Source organism: Gracilinanus agilis, chromosome 3 (genome assembly GCF_016433145.1).
Source record: "Gracilinanus agilis isolate LMUSP501 chromosome 3, AgileGrace, whole genome shotgun sequence".
NCBI lineage: Eukaryota > Metazoa > Chordata > Mammalia > Didelphimorphia > Didelphidae > Gracilinanus > Gracilinanus agilis.
Window position 1 is genome coordinate 455,586,872 of NC_058132.1, and position 21,860 is coordinate 455,608,731.

The following is a 21,860-nucleotide window of genomic DNA, read 5'->3' on the forward strand; positions in this document are numbered from 1 at the left end:
TCTTTCTTTCTTTCTTTCTTTCTTTCTTTCTTTCTTTCTTTCTTTCTTTCTTTCTTTCTTTCTTTCTTTCTTTCTTTCTTTCTTTTCTTTCTTTCTTTCCCTGTTTCCAAATTGATACTAAGAATTGGTTACAAGGTAGAAGAGCAGCAAGAGCTAGGCAATAGAGATTAAGCAATTTGCCCAAGGTTAGAAACTAGAGCCACATAGCTTCCCATCTCCATCATTTTCTTAAGTCTAGATGATCAACAAAATGATAAATCAAGTTCTAATTTGAAATGTTTTCCAATTTCCAGGGTGTAAATTCTTGCACTGAAAATGTAACAGTTGCTTTTGGAAGCCAGTAGGAACTATTTCCAACACAAACCTGGGTGGGTGCAGAGCTTAAATAAAATAAAATAAACTTGTCAAGTGAAAATACCTGAACAGAGTGGAAAAGTGAACAGAAGAAGAATCAAAGTAGAAAAATTAAGAGATGATTTGAAGGATACTGATGATTCAAGATTCAAGAGCAAATATTAAATGATATTGATGATTCAAGATGATTCTAAAGAAGACTTGAAGAAATCAGAGAAACAGGAGAACAATTTAAATAATGACTATATCATGCAAATGAAAACAAACTAAAAGAAATCAGAATTTAGATCCAATACATTACTATAACACAACTTAATTTCAGAGCACCAATGATAATATTTTATCATTCCTCTCAGTAGGGAAGTGATAAGCTACAGGTACACAATGTACATACACTGCCAGATGAAGTTTCTGGATTACTTGGAAGGAGATTATTGGGAAATTACTATATTTTTAAAGCATCAATAAAACTATTTTTAAAAAGCATTAAGTAAGCTGTCGATGTTGAAGATCAATAAGATTTACATTTCTGCAACAGTCTTTCTATATCTGATCACTTTGCCACGTGGTTTCCAGTTGTTCCACTTTGTATGGGTATTAAACAAGTAATTTTCAAGTCTCCAGGCTTTAGTAAACAAATGAGATTCAGATGACTTTGCTTCTCCTACAAGGTCCTGACAGAGCACTGCTCTATTCTCAAGTGTAGGAAGGGATTCAAAATGGCTGTCAATGCAAATACTGGTCTCATGTTACAGATTCTTCCTTTCCTAAAGCCTTTGGCTTCCACTGTGTCCAAGATTTTGAACATCTTACAGAATTATCTGGCATACAAGACTTCTAAAAGGTTATAAACAACACAAGGAAACACAAAGATTCAGGGAAAGAAACCCAGAAACACTACCAGGGATTCTTACCCTGGAATCCATAGGTTCATTTTTTTTAATAACCATATTTCAATGTAATTGATTTACTTTGTAATTCTATGTTTTCTATTTTATATATTTTTAAATATTCAGAGAAAGGGTTATAGGCTTCACCAGACTACCAATGTGATCCATGGTACAAAAATATGTTAAGAAGTCCACCATCAGACACCCCCTAGAACTATGATGGTGAAACTATGGCATCCAGAGACCTCTTTATGTGCACATATGCCATTGCCAATTAGTTACTAGAAAGGCAGAGGGACTCAGGAAGAGCCTCTCCTTTTCCCCTCTCCACTGTGTCTTCCTGCCCCTCTCCCCAGCAGCCCAACAGAAGCACTTACTCCCTCCCCTGACCAGGAGTGCTAAGGTGCTCAGGACATTCCCCTCCATTTCTCCCTCCCCTGTCTGGGGTAAGACGGAAGGGTGGGGTGCAGCATGTAGTCTCTAAGTTGCTCACCATCACTGCTAGACCCTCAATGATCTTATATAAAAGAGGTCTCTAACTGGAATCTCTCCTCCTTCCTCCACTGATGTGCAGTATAATGGTGTAAGGTCCAATCTATAGAACAATATAATGCAACAATTTTTTACTAATTACCAACTGTTTGCAGTGTTCCTCAAGGCTTTTTATGATATCCGGGACTTTCCCAATTGTACTGCTTAGCTGTTTCTTTATTGTAGTGTCAACCTGAATAAATATAGACTTACCAAAGTTGTTATAATAAGGGTCTTTAATCAAGGCAGATAGATTAATCTAGGAAGATACACAGAACCTTAGTACTGGGACTTCCACTGAACTACAGTAAAAGGGTTTAAATAGTCTTTTGAAAAGGGGAAAAGGATAAAAGCCAAGTTACTTGAGTTCACAAAAGTTTAGAAAAGATGCAAATAGCCAAAGTCTAAAGTGGTTGAGAGCAGCATAGATGCAATAGCCAGATGCTAGGATGATTGAAAAAGTACTTTAGATTTGATTGTCTTCTTTCAGATTCAGTCCTCCAGTTTCTGGGAACTAGAAAAGCCTGATTCATCATCAATTCAGTCATTTTGAGGTGGTTTTTGTTTAACCCTCTAAGAACGTAAGGGAATATTCTGAAAAATAATGTCAGTAGAAACACCAAGACATAAGATTCCTGAAGAAAAGGTCCTCAGGAATAAAAATGATGATGTTACCAACTCAGCAGATCAGGACCCCCTCGTAGACAGATGGGACCACAAGGAAAGCGCCTAGTCACCTTCCTAAAAGATAGTGCTTGACAATATCACTGTTGGAACAAACAGCTTCTTTTGGAGAATACTTCACCTTACTCATACCTCATCTTGGTCCCTGCCCCAGTTTCTTAAGTTTCTGTTATAGCCTCTGTACTACTCATCTCTCCATCTTAGTTTCCAATTATGACTTTCCATGCCTGGTTCATCTATTCTAATAAGAAGTGCCCATTTCATTCCTGCTCTGGCCACCTGACCTATCATCACCTCTTCCTCAGTCCAGATTTCTCTCTCTCAATACCAAGATGATCTGACATGTCTACTTCCTTGCTCTCTGATTATAGGATTTAGAACTAAAAGAACCTTACATCCAATAGTTTAGATCCAGAGGATGGTTAGCTATTATTAATGGGAAGAAAAGAATGGTAGTAGGGAAGTTAGTGAGTGTTATGTAGAGGATGGCAGCATGGAATCCCTGCAAAATACAGGGTCAGCCTCACCCAGAATTCCAGAGGACCCCCCCTGGAGAACTTTGGGTGAGGGGACAGTTGAGAAGGGTTTGGACAGTTGCTTTCTGGGGGTTGAGGTGAGATCACTGCTTACTGCTCCTGACCTTGGGGGTTCACCTGAGTGGCCATTGTGGCTAAACCATAGTGGTTTTTTCTCAGGAATTAGCCTGCTTAGGAGGATTAGTCCTTACCAATATCAATAAACAAATATTTAGAGATATAGAGATTAGAAATATTCATTATTAACAAGAGAGTCAATTTAGCCAAGTACCTTCACCCCCTCCTGTGGGGGGGGGGGAGGGCAGCTTCAACCTAACAGATCAGGGTTACCCTCTCCCTCATCCTAACCCTAATTACCCCCTCTAGCTTTTCCCTTTCCTTCTTAATATAAGCTTTACTTTCAATATCTGTGCCTGGGAATTATTTGGGGATACGCACAGCTCATAGTTACCATCCTAACTTGAAACCTCTCAGCTGCCAGTTTTAAGATGATCAGATCCATCTCAGTCCTCAACATATAGATAACTAACTTCTACTTATTCCTCTATCAGACCTGTGGGGAATATAAGTTAAAGAAAGGGAACATCATTGGGGTTCAGCCACAACAGAAACTTGCCAGAAGTATCTATCAGTCTCCATTTTCCAACTGAAACTCAACTGTTTGGGGGAGGGGTTTGAGAGCCAGGAGTGTCTAACCCCCTCCCTTCTCACTGAAGCCTGTCAGTCAGTGTCTGTGTCTTGGAGGTTACTGGCCCTAGAATAATTATCTGCTTCCCCAAAATATCTGTTATTATCAACATAACATGGGACACCTGGGTAGGCCCTGGTAGTGTGGCATCCATATTGCTGGATCTTGTGGAAGTGCCCCTTCACCTCCCCCCTCCCACTAAGCAATTGGAATTCAGTTAACAGTTTGGTAATGGTGCACAATCTGGCTTGATAACTTCTGAGCCTAGATGGTAAGTGGGGAAAGGCTAAATTCCTTATGATGATATCTTTCTCTGAATTATTTCCCCACAGGATAGAATAGGTAAGGCTTGATGTTTTAGAAGCTCACTGGCTCAGAGATTAGGATTAACTTCAGGGCCACTAGTAAGAAGGAACTTGGCTAATGGAGGATGTGAATATTTCCCAAATTATCTGTATCCAGACACTGTTCCTAGATGATTAGGGTTTAATGATATCAAGAAATGGGAAGGGGGAAAATGGCTTAGGATTGATAGATAAGGAGAAACTACCTAATACTGCTATATCAAATAAGCAGCCCCTCCCGAAAAAGGGGGGAAAGTATCTTGAATGGCTGAACTCCTCTCTAAGCCTCTAAACATTTTTCTTTCTAAACTTTGATAGCTAAACTAAGGTAGCAATACTGTGGTATTGCTTGAAGGTCTAACAAAAGTAAAACAGCTTTGGCTGTCAGAGACTGAATGGCTCAGCTTAGAGCCACACAGCTTGCAGTGGCAGCACCCAGATCAGGATCAGGTCCCAGGACCCCAGACCCAAGACCCAAGACCCTGCAAGCAGGGAGACCTGTCTTTTTATACCAGGACTGCAACTGCCTTTTAACTGCCCCCTCTCTTAGAGTTCTTGGGGGCACTATGGAATTCTGTGCTGCAGCTTGAACCCCTCTCAGCAATATGGATCCCACAGTAAATAGTCTTCATTTGCTTCTTATTATAGGCTGGGCCTGACTTCAGTGGGTTCCCTGGTAGCCTAGACCCAATCTTGGAATGAAATTATATACCACTAAGACACCTAATAGTTAACAGAAAATTCATTTATCTATATAACAGAGGAAGAATATTCAACAAGTTATACATTGCTGATTGAGTTGAAAACAGCTCCCCAACCTCTGAGTTCCTTGTTTTAGTTCCTATTTTACAGCTGAAGAAACAGGCAAAGAGAACTGAAATGACTAGGTGAGGGTCACATAGCTGGAAAGTGTCTGAAGCTGGATTTGAATTTAGTCTTTCTGATTCTTGGGTCCAGAAGTCTATTCACTGTGCCACCTAGCTGCAAAAGGTAGGAAGAAAAGGAACAAATACATTCTAAGGTCCATCTTCCTAAATTTTCTAGCCAACAAGTTATCTTGGAGGAATGCCAATCACTCACAGAAGGCACCAAGGTAAAAGCTCTAGACCAGCTGATCTATCCTGGACCAGTCTCTATCTTGACTTAGTTGGGAGCTGTCTTAATCCTCTTCACAAGTGTTCCAAGAGCAAATCCAAGTGAAGGCTCACTGCCAGTTAAGCTCATCAAACTGATCTGAAGGAACTGCCTCTGTTAGCCCTCTTCCCACTGAGAAAGCAACTTTTAAAATTATACCTTTCTCTTATCTTGTTCTTTACCAATGACTATTTAATCTAATTCTTAGTTGGCCATCTGCAGAATTGCAGTCCTACAACCATCACCAAGCAGCTGGAGCTGCCAAATAGCCAATACAAGTTTTGAAAAATATATGTGACAGTCTAGGCAGATGTTAGATAAAAGCCCTTTGCAGAAGGTGTTACAGATGTTCACAGCAAAAGAAGAAATCATCTAGTGAAATTTTGGCCTCATTCAGCATGTACTGAAAATAAAATTTACATTTTTGAAATTTCACTGGGGAAAATAGAATTAATTTTGGACACTAATTAAAATGGTAAAATATTTTTACTTTGAATTTGCAAAATATCCTCATTTTACCCAAATTCTCTGACCCATCCATCAATATATATTTATCCAAATCTCAGTTCAGAGTCCATAAGTATTTTTAAAAGAAAATACACCTTTTTTCTTTTACTTTCGTTATCTAAAAACATCCTTGTGTAATACAAGATTTATTTTTCTACCTGCTGCCATGTTTAACATCTGAACACTTTGCCCATAAATAAGAGATTAGAAGTTTGATTAGCTTGTTTCAACTCCTTTGCAATCTGTTGGAAGTAGCCTGGGAATACTTGATTAAATAATAAATTTTCAAATAAATTAAGTGATAGGAAGACAGTTTTATTACCATAAAAATGTTATTATAGTTCAAGCCCCTTAAAAATTGAATCAAGTTAACAGAGTCACCAAGTAGAATACTGATGGCCACAAAACTACCTTATGGAATTGCCCTTGTTGAAAGAAGCAAAGCCACTCCGTTGCCTTAAATAGAACTTTAATTCAACAAACTATTATTGGCTTGGGGCCTCGAAATGTTTAAATTGGCCTTTCTCATTAAGTCAATCAATCGGTTACGCAATAGAACAATGTTTGTTGAATGCTATTTTTATGAGTAAAGTACTATGCAGGGACATAGGAGTAAAAGATGGTAGTCCTTCCCTTTGGTTAGTTGTAAATTTCTCAGGAGAATAAATTGAGTGGGTAAAGTGCTGTATGTCTCAAAGCAGGTCTCAAAGGATGGGTAAGATTTCCATAGTTGGGAAAAAAGGTGGGGGGGGGGGGAAGCATGGAAAATGGAAACATTCAGGAAACAAGTCCTGAATATGGACTTAGAATTGGTAGATGAGAGACTTTTTGGCTGGAGCAGAGGTTTCATGTTAATGAAAGGTAGAAGATTGGAAAGGGAAACTATGGTCAATGGTAAGAGAATTTAAGTTGCTTTATCCTATGGATAAAAGGGAGCTATTGAAAGTTTTTGAGTAGGAAAGTGACAAAGTTTGTTATATTTCTTTGTAGTGTACAAAGTGGATTGGAAAGGAAAACCATTTCATTGGCCACTGTAATAGTCCAGATATGGGAGTGTGGTGCCAGTGATTTCTTAACTGCCAAATGTAATGATATTTTCTCATACCTTGTCCCACTTGTACTTTCTACTGCATTTGATCCTGCTGACTACCTTCTTTTATTATATACTGAGATTTCATGTCACTATTTTCTCCTTGTTCTTTTCCAATCAGTACAATTATACCTTTTTCAATCCTTTGTTGTTTCATTATTCATATCATTTCCTCCTCCTCCAGCTGTGGATATTCCCCAAAGATCTGCCTGGACCCTCTTTTCTTCTCTTTTTACAATCTTGATGACATCATCAGCTCCCATGGGTTTATATTCTCTATCCAGATCTCTCTCTCTCTCTCACATACACATAAACACACACACACACACACACACACACACACACACACACACACTCACACACTCCTCTGTCTTTCATTGGACATTTCAAAAATAGATGTCCCAGAGATATCTCCAACCCAATATGTCTATAGCAGAATTTATTTTCTGCCTCCCCACCAAAATCACTTTTCTTCCAAATATTTCTATTTCAGTTAAACTTTCCATCTCTAAGGTTCCATAGCTTTGGCATCATCCTTCACACTTGACTTTCATTCACTCCACATAACCAATTAGTTGGGAAATCTTAGTTTCTACCTCCCCAATCCTTTTTCTGCTCACACTACGACTTTATTTCAGGTCCTTGTCATGTCTTGCATAGATTCCTTCTATAAAAACCTCCTAACTGGCCTCCCAGTCTCAAGTCTCTCCTTATTCCAGTCTATCCTCCACACAGTTGCCGGAGTGATTTTTTAATATATGTGAAACTGGTCATGACACTCTCTCCTCAGTAAACTCCCAATGACTTCCTCTAGCCTCTGGGATAAAATGTTTACTTTCTGTTTGGCTTTTAAAACCTCTTAAAATCTGGCCCCAACATATCTTTTCCAGAAACATTGTATATTATATCTCCTACCCTCTGCAATCCAGCCAAACTCGGCCTCCTTCTGTATCTCACACAAAAAAATGTTTCAATTCTAGTCTCCCTGACTTTACCTTGACCCTACTCCATATGAAATATATTCCCTTTTCCCCTTTGGCCTCTGAGAATTCTTCTCATCCTTCAAGCACTACATTTTACATGAAGCTTTTCCTGATCCCCTCAACTGCTACTGCCATCTCTCTCTAACTTGTATTTATCTATATTTTTTCTCTCTTTATATATTATATGTGTGGGAAAAGTAGAAACCACAATTATTTTGGAAATTTTGATGGACTAAATAATACAGGGGCCACCCATCCCCTTCCCTAACCAGACTTTCTGGTGATCTAACAATAGAAAATCCCCAACCACTATTGAAGAGGAAATATAATAAACTTTGCAAGAACACAGTAAGAGCAGATGGCCTGATTCACTGTCATAATAACTATTTATTGTTGGTGGATAAGAGATACCTAAATTCTGATATAAATGGTTATCTCAACCCTGCAGTTTTGTCTAAGGAGACCTCTTTCACAATTGAAAAAATACTTAGTTATCTCTTCTTGTCTCCTGCCCTTGAACAGGGAATGTCTTCTCCTTCTGATAAAAAACTTTGCTGTCTGAATGGCAAATACTCTGCCAGAAGCCCTTCTTTTTTCTCTCTTAAGTGATTACCCTTTCTCCTATGTAAGATGTTATTTACCCTAAATTTCAACAGAATACTACAAATTGGCTGCGGACTCTAAGTGGACCTAAAATGTATAATTCTAAGATGTTAAAGCTACTATCAACAGTTTCCTTAGCATGTTAATATATTTCTTTGCTTTCAGTTTGGCCTTGTATCTTTGATCCACAGTCACTGGACACTGCTGATGAGTATTCTTTTCCCAAGAGATTCCATTCTTCTTTTTAGAGAAAATTCTCTGACATGAGTGAGGACTTTATTTTTTTAAATTTGTATTCCTTCTACCTAGCAGAATACCTGGCACATAGTAGAGCTGATGCTTAATAAATATTGTTGACTGATTGATTGAAAGGAGATCAAGAGACATTTTGGAAGAAAGATTGATAGAACTTGATAATTAATTGGAAAAGAAAGGCAAAGAAGGAATTAATTCTCACCTTAAATTTCTAGGTCTTGGAGACAATCAATAGAAATGTGGAAAGTAGGAAGTAGAAAAGATTTTTGGTGGAAAGATGAGTTTGGTTAGGTACAGGTTGACTTTAGAGTGACAGCAAAACATTCCAATGAAAATATGAGAAACTGAAGTTGGAAATAGGAGACTAGAACTCAGGAATGAGGTTAGGGCTAAAAAATAAACTTAAAGCTCACTGGATGGAAGTGAGAATTAAAGTCATCAGAGTATATTGGAATAAAGCAAAAAGACCATGAGATTTCAAATTAAATATGGGAAAGCAATTAGGGCCTTGAAGAAAGAGAAAAAAAATTTAAAGTCATTTTAAGGAAATCAACAAATCTGGACTATATTATAATTAAGGGCCCATACATATCTAAGATTGCAAGAGCAGCAATGAGGCCTAGGAGGAAGTTGGATAATCTGACAACTTAATACTCTTTCAGAACCTTCTCCAGCAATGCTCAGAGCAAGCCTAGTAACAGGGAAATCAAAAGACAGGAATGATTTAAGCCTATGGACCAATAATAAACACAATAAAAGGTTAAAGAAGCAAGTGAATAACAAAGGTATTAATGAAGGCAATAATGAAATAGCTGGCCGTGGAATTCAGACTAGAGGAAGAAGCCAAGTGTAGCTAGAACAGGAAAAAGGACTGGAGAAATATTGAAGGGTCAAATGCTTTGAATGAAGGCTTAATGAGCTTGAGGAATCACTTTTGTGAATATGGCAGAGTGGGAGAGGTGGCATTTAAGCTCTGAGGAAAATAGTTATCTTTTCTATTGACTAGTCTATGGTTCAATAACTTGTTTTATTAATTACCATTAATTATAGGCTCTCTGCATGGTAGTCTTTATTTACATTCTGTCACAAAAGTAAGAGCTCCCTTGCTGTTAGATTATATAGGGTAATATGGTATAACATTCTTGAATATAGATCAATAGTAATTTATAACCATCTTTGTGCCAAATCCTAGGATCCCTGACTTAGATTTGGAAGAATCCTCAGTGGTCATCCAGCTTAACCACTCATTTTACAGAAGAAACTGAGACCAGAGTTAGTTCAGTGATTTTTCCCAGTTTATATAGATTCAGAAGTAGCACAATCAGAATTTGAATCTAAGTATTATGACTCTAGAGCCATTGTTCTTCCCACCATATTACACTGTCTCTCTGTTATGACTATAAGTAAAACTACTTACTATAAGTAAATTTACTACTTAATAGTATTTAAAAATGCTATTTACTATAAGTAAAACTATCCTTGGTTTTTATTAAGGTCCATCCCCTTTCAGCTTCTTTAGGTCTTTGCTTCTAAAACCATACATCTCTCTAGTCATGCATCTTCATTCTTGCCTTCTCTACTGGCTCCTTCCCATCTGTCTACAAACATTTAGGTCTCCCATATGCTTTATGAAAAAACTGAACTACCAAAAATCATACCTCTTTCTTCCCCTCCTGAAAAAGTTACATACATACTACACTTTCATTTCACCATTATTATCTCTTGTAAGGTAGTGTTTATTAATTCCATTTTAGAGTGGAGGAAAGTGAGGTAAGAAAAGGTTAAGTGATTTGCCCAAGATCACACTAGAATGACTTGAGGTTGGCTTTGAACTTAGCTCTTTCTGACTCCAGGTCCAGATTGCTAGACTTTGCACCACTGAGATGTTCTAAATGTGCTCCAATATTCCTTCCAGATCTAAATCTAATATCCTAGGATCCTCTGGAACTGGGAATATGGGGAATATATCTTTTTTTTTATATGAAATACGGATTTTTCCTTTTTAAATTTTTTATTTTTAACATTTCCCCATAGTTACATGTTTCATGTCCTCTCCCCAAAACTCCCCCACCCACCCCCATAGACGACACACAATTCCACTGGGTTTTATATGTATCATTGATTAAGATCTAATTCCATATTATTGAGAGTTGGACTAGAGTTATCCTTTAAGTGTCTACATCCCCAATAATATCCCCATCAGCCCAAGTGTTCCTACAGTTCATCCTCTGAATGTGGCTAGTGTAATGATATTTTGCAAAGCAATATGGAAAGCAAGATGATGGACAGTTACTTGATTAGAACATGGAATGAACTGAGCCTGGCAGGGGCTGGCATGTGCCAAATCCGTTGATGCTTAGGTATACAAGGAAGGATTTTAATTAGGCCAGGGTCTCAGTCTGAGATATTTGGGGAATTGGGAGGTCGTGGTATGGTGAGGGTAGGCTATAGGTCAACTCGAGTTACCAGCAACCTGCACTAACCATTTCCACAGTCCCAGATCCTGTTGCCCTTATACTGAGTAATCTGATCCTTGATTCATTCACCAAGAAGAAGCAACATCTATCATCAAATAAGCTGATTTAGGTGAACCAGTCTGGCCCTGCCAGGCTGGCAACTGGCAATTATCAATTGACAACTGACAAGCCTGATCACCTTCAATTCAAGTACCATCTTTATCATCATTATCTTAGATTAAGAACTTCCTGTTTCTCTCCTTCCCAGTTATTTACCCTGATCCTAAGCCTGAAGCACATTAAATCTTTGAACTTACCTAGATTGTTGTCAATTCTATCTTAAGGCTTAGTGATTATATCCCTGGGACATTTGAGGGAAAGAGAATAATATCAGTCATAGCAAGACATAATCCACAGTTAACTCTAACATTATCCTTACTAGGCCAGATTAGTCAATTAGAAGTATCTGTACAATTCTAATCACAGATTCTTCATTTGGCTGGCCAATCTGGCACACTGTTATTCTGAAGTTGAGTTTAGCAGATTCACTACAACTATTTTGTGGGGCCCTTTGTGTTTCACTATCACAACTTAAGTGTTACACTTAGGTATCACACATACAGACTCAGCTTCAGCTCCTTATATTACCAGGACCATTATAACACTAATTTTCTTTCTCATAAGTCCCTCAGCCTTGCTCTGGATCCTTGCATTGCTGCTAGTAGAGAAGTCCATTATGTTCGATTATACCACAATGTATCAGTCTCTGTGTACAATGTTCTGGAATATATCTTAACAGAAAATATTGAAGTATACTTCAATAACTTATTTTGAGATGTAAATTTTGAGTGGTGTATGTGTGTGTGTGTGTGTGTGTGTGTGTGTGTGTGTGTATAAAGGCAATTTAAAAAATTTTATGAGGCAGTTAGGTTGCATAGTGGTTAGAGTGTTGGACCTGGACACAGGAAGACTTGAGTTCAAATTTGGTCGACACTTCCTAGCTGTGTGACTTTGGACAAATCATTTAAACCTGCTTATCTCAGTTTTCTCATCTATGAATGAGATGGAGAAAGAAATGGTAAGCCATGCCTACTTCTTTGCAAAGAAAAGCTCAAATTGGATCACAAAGAATTGGACACAACTGAAACAACTGAACAATTTTTTTTTCCTCCTGATATGAGGGAACAGATGGACTGGCCTCTATCCTTGGCCATTAGCTCTATTCCAGCTGAGTTCTCTGAAGGGCTTGAATTAGATGTGATAAAAAAAAGTGTCAAGTGTTTTTATTACTTGGCTATGGAGTTTGAAAGGCACAGAAATGCTGTTTGGCCTTTGGGGTGATCAGAAGCAAGAATTAAGGACATTCTGGCTTTTTAAATTTCTCTTTTCCAATTTTGATTCCCTAACCTTTGTTCCATCCAATTGTTGCAACTGATTCCTTCATTGATGCCTTTATTTTTCCTTTTAGAATTTAAGGGATTCAAGTTATAATCCACCTCCTATTCAAACAATAAAGCAAACCAAAAGCAGAGATTTTTGACTAAGTGAAAGAGTTCCTGCACTTCTGCTTCTTTTACATTTTACTAATGAAACTGATCTCATCAGCATTCTGGGGAAGTCTTCCAAGGAGCCAACATAAGCATGAATTGGATTTTTCTTGCTCTCAAATGCTTCTTTACCCAGTAACATTAGTACAACACTGAATTCATTAAAAACATCTTTTTTTCCATTTCTAACTTTACAAATGGCTGTGGCATGATGCTCATCTTTATTCCTTTGGAAGAGATTGTATTCTGAGGACTATAGAACAATACTTATAGAACATCATGTTAAAAATACTGGCCTTTGTTTCTGGGAAATGTTTGAGTTGCTTTTAAAAGCTTTGCATTTCCAAAAGACAATTTCAGGTTTTTTTCTCTTCCTTTGGTTTAATTCTGAGTCCAACTTCTTATGTATTTGTAGTACAGAATCTGTCTTCTAACAAATTTCAATACTGATAGACAAGAAGAAAGGAAATAACATATATATGTATGTGTGTGTGTATATCTAGGGCCTAGTGTGTCACTTACCTCAGTTTTCCCATTTATAAGATGAACTGGAGAAGGAAATGGCAAATAATTCCAGTATCTTTGCCAAGAAATTCTAGTTGGGGTCACAAAGGGTCAGACATGAATGAAACAACTGAATAACAACAATAATATGTGCCATGCATTGTGATTAAAAGATTTTAACAAATATTCTCTCACTTAATCTCACAATAACCCTGAAAGGTAGATGTGGTTAATATTCCCATTTTGCAGAAAGAGAAATAGACCAACAGAAGTGACTTTCTCAAAGTCAAAAAGCTAGTAAATGTCTCAGGCACCAGATTTGAACTGAGGTCTTCTGAATTCCAGACCCAACATTTGAGCCATTTCACCTATCACAGGGAATCTAAATCAGCATAGTGAAAGATCCATAAATTGTACATCCAATCTCATAAATTGGACATAATCTGGAAGCACATTTTTTCCTTTTGGTTTTCCTTCATGGATTCTTATACCTAACTCTTTTATGTGGTTACAGTTATGGAGTTTCTAAAATATTATGGGGCATAATATAACCAGTAAACATTCTATTTTTAATTGTTCATATTTACTTTTACAATTGCTTGCTATTGCTCCCCAACTCAATTTAACAATAATAAAAAAGAAACAAACCTTCAGAGTAAACATGTACAGTCTAGCAAAGCAAATTTCCATGTTGGTCATGTTCAAAAATGTATGTCTCATTCTTGATTTTAAGGCCACCACCTCTCCAGCAAGAGATGTATGTGCTTCATCTTTAGTCTTCATTACATTAATTAGACTTTTAAAATCTTTCAGGTTTTTTCCTCTCTGTAATATTGCTGCCTTTGTATAAATTATCGTCCTAGTTCTGCTCAGTTCATTCTGCATCAGTTCGTTGGGCTGCCTAGTTTCCCCTGAACCCACCCATTTTCATAATTTCTGATGAGGTATATTACACTCATATACCATAATTGGTTTAGTTATTCTCCAATAGGTGGGTACCCCCTTTCTTTCAAGTTTGAGGTTATGATGAAAAGAGCCACTCTCTACTCATGTTTCTATCACTCAGTATAGTTTCTAAGAAATAGCCAAGTAAAGGATGTCATAAGGGAAATGAATGATCGAAAAAATAAATGGGTTGGTAACAGGGCAAAGAGAAGAAAATAACCAGTGGACATTGTTTTAATGTCAAGAGAAATTGGAGATAATTAACAGCAAATTTGTGGATTCTCTAAGGCAAGCTTATGGTAGGATACTGGAAAGAGCCATATAGAATGGTAATACATGAATGGTTTAACTGCATCACTGGAGATCTATGAAATCACAAACTCAGAGAATATGTATAGAGTATCTTAAAAAATAAATATAGCTATAATTATTTTGCCTGGTTGTTCTACAAAGGAAACTTATACAGGGAGGTCTGGACCCAAGAAGCACATTGGTATTGTCTTTGTCTACCCTTTTCTCTATACCATCTAATATGACCTGTGATGCTTTATCACAAGTTCAGATACTTACTAGCTGGGTGACCCAAGGAAAAGTATGTAATCTCTGTCTGCCTCAGTTTTCTCATATGTAAAACAGGGATAATAACAGCAGCTATCTTACAGGGTTGTTGTGAAGACCAAATGAAATGATAATTGTATAGTGCTAATCAATGTAATGGACTTCTCAACTAGCAGTGATGCAATGACCAAAGACATCTCTGAGGGATCCATGAGAAAGAATGCTGTCCACATCCAGAGAAACAACTGTGGAAGCAGAAACACAAAAGGAAAACAACTGCTTGATCACATGGGTTGATGGGGATATGATTAGGGATATAGACTCTAAACTATCACCCTAGTGCAAATATCAATAATTTGGAAATAGGTCTTGATCAATGATGACACATGCAAAACCCAGTGGAATTATGCATTGGATAAAGGAGTGGGGTGGGAGGAGGGGAGGGAAATAATATGAATCATGTAACCAAGGAAAACTAGTCTAAAATAAATAAACAAACAAATAAATAAACTTAAAAAATAATAATTGTATAGTGCTTAGCATAGTTCCTGGCATATGGTAACCACTATATTTTTGTTGTTTAGTTATTTTCAGTCACATCCACCTCTTTGTGATCCTTTTAGGGGGTTTTCTTGGCAAATAAATTGGAGTGGTTTGCCATTTCCTTCTCCAGAACCACTATATACATTTTAACTATTATTACCAATTTGGGAGGTAGATGATGTTGCTATATTATTTTACCTTACTAATCTGGAAGAGAGGCAGTGGGATGTAGCAGAAACAGTCAGAGTTAGGAAGGCTTTGCACCAATCCAGGTCTCTCTACATATCTGTTGTGTAACCTCAGACGTACCATTTAAACACTTCTTGTTTTGAGTGACTGAAAAATTGACAATGTAAAAACAGTTTTTGGTAAGCATTACTAGAAGGAGTTTCATCACATCTAGAAGGAGTTCAACAACTCAACAAAATCATAAGTCCAGAACAATTATACCAGAAGATCCATGGAATAGAGTGTGTGTGTGATAGATGGATAGATAGATAGATATAGATAAAGATATAGCTTTTCTGTTCTAGCTTCACAATATTTCCTGACTCTCCCTTTTATAATCCCACATACCTAAAGTCCTTGTTTGGACTCTCATAGATCCCTCCCTTGAACTATTGCAATAACTATTGTACTCTCAGACTCAATTATCTTCCCTCCCCAACCCAGTTTCCAAAGTGATAATCTTAAAGCTCAGCTTTAAGATGGTGTTTAACAAATGACAAGGTTATACAAAGCTTTGCTCACAATATTGCTTCCCCAGAGTTAGCATTCTATACAACATCTCTGAGATATGAAATAGACACCAATCCCCTGTTCAAAAATTTTACTATTATCTCTTTTGTTAATGTTGTTGTTCAGTAGTGTCCAATTTTTTATGAGCCAATAAAAGATTTTCTTAGCAAAGATACTGGAATGGTTTGTCATTTCTTTCTCCAATTCATTTTACAGTTGAGGAAACTGAGGCAAATAAGAGTAAGTGCTTTGCCTAGAATCACAAAGCTAGTAAATGTCTGAAACAAGATTTGGGCTCAGATCCTCTTGATTCCAGGCCCAGTGCTCTATTCACTGTGTCCCAAATCATCCTTTTTGCTTCTCATTTAAAGTCCTTCCCTCCCTTACAGAATTTTCCCCTTCATTCTGACTTCAGTAAAATCAAACTGACCTTCTTGTTATCTCTCAAATATGAATCCTATCTCCCATCTCCTTGTCTTTAAATAGCATGAACTGAATTCCCTCCTCATCTCTCCTTTTTAGAATCCTTAGTTTCCTTCAAAGCTCAACTTTTTGTTGTTTTTCAGCCATTTTCTTGACAGATACTCAAGTGGCTTGCCATTTCTAATTCAAGCACTATCTCCTAAATGGAGCCTTTCCTTATTTTCCCAGAAGTTAGTACCCACAAAATACTTGGTATGTATTGTATATGCTTATTTTGCATGCATTCATAAGTATACTTGTCTCTTTTTGTGGAATGTAAACCCTATGAGGAGAGGAAGTGTTTCATAAATGCCTTTTTATCCCCACTGACTAAGCATAGTACTTGGCAAATAGTAGGTGCTTAATAAATGTTGATTGATTGGTATTTTAACCTGGTCTTATTGATGGAGTCCACACATGGTACCTCTAGTACATGTAAATGGTGCTATCAAGAATGAAACCACTGGCTTTACACCATATCTGACGTTTGGATGAGAGAAATATTTGCATATTGATATATGCCTTGGAGTCAAAGAAGATTAATAGATGAGACAATGATTAATTACTTTTGTTTCTCTCAGCAGAGGGATCAACTTAAGTAGGCTTCAACCTAGCTATGATCCCAGCAGAAAAGCTTAACTTGAAACAAGTAATGCCAGCTAAGTTGGACAATGGATAGAATGTTAGCCCTAGAGTCAAAAGACTCATCTTCCTAAGTTCAAATCTCGTTTCATACGCTTACTAACTATGGGATCCTGAGAAAGTCACTTAACTCTGTTTGCCTCAGTTTCCTCATCTGTAAAATGAGTTGAAGAAGGAAATATCAAATCACTCCAGTATCTTTGCAAAAAGAAAAAACAAAAGCCCAATAGGGTCACAGAGTGTCAGATACAACTGAAAAACAACTGAACAACAAGATAAAAATAATACTATAAAGATTGAGTTCAGTCAATATCTTCAGCAAAAAGAGAATTCTGTTAAGACATTTTAGTGCACAAGGAAACCCCAAGATAGCAGACTGATGGAAATTCATTTGATACCAAGTAGTTCAAAGACTGGGCAACTTGCCAATCTACAAGAGAGTCTGAGAAAAGAGGCTTAGGGCACTATTAAAAAAAAAAAAGCCCATCACAACCAACTACTGGTTATCAGAGAATTAGTTGTAATTTGTTTTGAACAAGAGGAAAAGAATGATGGTTAGTCGGCTTAATAGAATCTAAGACACAATAAAGGTCTAAACTACAGCAAAGGTTGTTTGAGTAGAGAGAAGAGAAGTAGACATGGAAAGAATTGATAACTGATTCCATAGGTGGGGTGAGAGCAAGGAGTTGAAGAAAATGCTGAGGTTATAAATCTGGGAGACTGGAAGAATGGTGGTGCCTTCAACAGAAACAGAAAATAAGCTCTAGTAAGATAATAAGCTTTGATTGGGAGATGTCTGTAGGCTATCTAGTTTGAAAGGTACAGTAGATTATTTGCTGCTGTGGGATTTAAACTCAGTTGTAATTATAGTTAGGAAGGCAGCACAGTGGATGGTGTGCTGGGCCTGGAGTCAGAAAGTCTCCTCTTCCTGAGTTCAAATTTGACCTAAGACACTCACTAGCTCTGTCACCTTGGGGCAGTCACTTAACTCTGCCTCCATCTCCTTATCTGTAAAGTGAGCTGAAAAAAGAAATGACAAATAATTCCAGTATCTTTGCCATGAAAACCCCAAATGGGGTCAGGAAAAATCAGACTCAACTGGAATGACTAGCTAGCTAGATAGATAGATCTTTGAGTCAGAAGCAAAGAGATAATAATTAAACACCTGGGAGATGATGAGGTCTCCAAAAGTTTAGAGAAAAGAAGGGCATCCAGGATAAAGCCTTGGAGAATATTCATCACTAGGAAGCAAAATGTAGATGATAAACCAGAAAAGAAAAATAAAAAGGAGGATAAATGTTATGAAAACTCAGAGTGGTGATAGACTACAGGAAGAGAAGATAGTCAAGTAGCAAGTAGGTGACTCTGTGAATAGGGAACCAGGCCTGAAGACAAGAGGTCCTGGGTTCAAATCTGATCTCAAACACTTTCTGCCTGTGTGACCCTAGAATGAAGTAACTTTGCCCAAATTACCTCATTCTTACCACTCTTATGCCTTGGAACCAATACTTAATATCAATTCTAAGACAGAAGGTAAGGGGGGGGGGGGAGAGAGAGAGAGAGAGAGAGAGAGAGAGAGAGAGAGAGAGAGAAGATGATTAATAGTATCAAATGCAGCAGACAAGTTGAGAATAATGAGGACTGAGAAAAGACTATCAGATTTAACAATTTGAGGAATGAGGTCAGAAGCCAGACTGGCTAGAGTTATTAAAGAGTAAGTAAGAGAAGAAATTGATGCAATGAGTATAGCCAGTTTTACTAGGAGTTCAACCTAGTAAAGGGTGAAGATAAATAGATAATATCATGATAAGATGGTTGAGTACAGTAAAAGGTTTTTTTCTTTTCAATATGGGGGAATATTTGAATAAAGCTATTAATGAACAATAAATAGTTAGGAACTGAAGATTAAAGAAAGGGGATGACTGAGGAGACAATCTACTGGAAAAGACAGGAGAGAACGGGATGAAGGATACATGTAGAGACATTGACTTTGGCAAAGAAAAAGGGTACTTGATTGTCAGAGACTATGGGACCAGAGGAGAAAATGGAGAATGATGTCAATGAGTTCTGAAATGAAGAAAATGGGGGATTCGTGCCAAATGGCCTCATTTCTTTTCTCATTAAAATAAAGGGCAAGGTCCTCAGCCAAAAGAGAAAGGAGACTAGTTGGTGTGGAAGGTTTGCGGAGAGAAGAGGAGGTAAAGGGTGGCGAGTAACAGAGCACTAAGAGGAAAACCATATAGTAGTGAAGAACGATCCCAATATAAGACTGAAAAAGATGTGACAAGAGCGTAGTTATGAATGATGAACAAGCTATGTATTTTCCCCATGGAAACGCTTATGATGTCAATAGCCCAGTGAGGAAGAACCCTAGTGCCCTGCACAGATGTCCTCAGAGTTACTACTGGAAAGATGGGTTGCAAGAGTTTCACAGAATGGAAAAGCATAAATAAAGGTAATTCAACTCACTTAAACAAGCACATATTAATCAATCGATCAACATTTAGTAAGTGCCTACTATGTGCCAGGCCCACTGACACCTGCTTTCCTCAGTATCAGACACCATCCTGGACTCTGGAAAACTGAAGATAAAAACGAAAGAGCTCCTACCCTCAAGGAGCTTATAGCCTAGTAAGTTATATAATATGTACAAAGACAAGTAAATTTAAAGATATATGAGAAATAAATAAAAAATCATTTTAAGAGGAGCCACAAATAACTGAGTTGTTAGAAGGAATATCCACATAAGTGAGATCATAAATCCATTTGTACACATGCAATGTGTTCTGCTTGTTGGACATCTGAAATTCAGATGTATATGCCATTTATTAGTTACCAATAATATAGCAGTGCTGTATTTTGGTTACTGGTAGCCCAAATTTGCTCTCTAAAATATAATCATTTCTCCTAGTTCTTGGTTCTTTGGAGACAAACAGAACAGTTCCAATCCTTTTTCTATACAATACTCCTTCAAACACTTGAGGATAGCTGTTGCATTTCTAAGTCTTTCTCTTCCAAATCAAACAATTCATTTAAATCCAGCAGATCTCTATTAAGCACTTACTACACATATATAGACTTTGGATATTAGCTGGATGATCCTGAGCAAGTCACTTAAAACTGATTACTTCAGTTTCCTCATTTGTAAAATGAACTGGAGAAGGACATGACAAACCATTTCAGTATCTATTCTTTTTGAAACCCTTACCTTCTATCTTAGAACTGATACTAAGTATTGATTCCAAGATAGGAGAGCACCAAGGGCTAGGCATTTAGGATTAAGTGACTTGTCCAAGGTCACACAGCTAGGAAGTGAAATACCTAGCTGGCCCCCACTCCAGCATCTTTGCCAAGAAAACCCCAAACTGAGTTATGAAGAGTTGGAGATGACTGAAATGACTGAACAATAATTTACACACTGTATTTCTAGGGATGAGAAGATACAATGAAAAACATTCTCTTTCTTCAAAGAGCTTGCATTCTACTAAGGGGAAGAAATGGAAAATACTGATGAAACAAATTGACAAATAGACCCAATCTGAGTTCTGTGTTAAACATATTGGATGAGATGTCTCAATACCTATAGTATATGCAGAAGGAGATGTTCAGCAGCTGACTGGTGATGTAAGATTAGAAAACAGAAAAAAGAGATTAAGTAAGTAGAATCTAAGATACTACATCTTAATACATAGATGAGAATCATCTATGTATCAATGATATTTGAACTAAAAATAGTTTATGTTATTATCAAAATAGAGTATATATAATGTTCTCTTGGTTCTGCTCATTTGACTCTTCATAATTTCATGTAGGTTTAAAAATAAATGCAGTAGCAGAAAAGGAGGTGGGGAAAGAAAAGGGCCTAGGACAAAGCCTGGGAGAGACACCTACAGTTAAAAGTTGGGACATGATGATTATTCCAGTAAGTGAAATTTAAAATGGTCAAAGAGAAAGGAAAAAAACCAGGAGAGCAGCTTCATAAAAACTGAAGAAGGAGGGAAAATCTAAGAAGAGAATGTGATCATCAGTGTCCAAAGATACAGAGGTCAAGAAGGATGTGAACTGAGATGTTTGACAACTAAGAGATCATTATTAAACATGAAAAAAGCAGTCAATTGGTAAGGTCAAAATATAAATTGTAGGGTATATGAAATTAGTGGCAGATGAATAGATAATTTTAGAGGCTTGAAGAGGTGATGAGTCTCTCCAGGTCATAATGAAACACTGAGCTGCGTTTGCTCTCTAAATGGAAGGGTATGAGGTAAGCATTCATTACCACTTGTCATTGAAAAATTAAAGCTGAACAAAATGTACCAAGCATATTTAATCAAGTAGGGTTTATTGAAGGATATGGTAAATCCACACAGATCTAAGCAGAGGTAACACCACTGTTGCCATTTCCCCCTTCTCCACAAAGGTCCTTCTGAATAAGGAGCATAGATCCTAAGTCCTGGTAGAATTCCTGGGCTCGTTCCATCTCACAAGTACCAGTATCCATGTCTTGGCTTCAGGGTTGAATCTTTGGAAGGAATGCAATCAAGTAAAGGGGAAAAACCACCTTACTTCTGCTATAGTTCATGAATAAAATCTCTCACTTGAGACTTGGAAGTCTTAAGGACACTAATTGTTCAGGATGCAAGTGGCTGAGCTCCCAGAGAGACTTCTGAAGTGATGATTGATCATTTGGATAGCCTGACCTCACTACAAGTTCAGCCACTTTGGGAGACAAAATCTCAGAATGGGCAACCAGTCAAGAGGAATCTTCTATAACTATACTGAGAATATCCTTGAAGAAGCTTCTGTTATCTTGGGGTATGTGAGCAGAAAGGGGAAGGAAGGAGGCTAAGAAAGCCTGCACAATGAGAC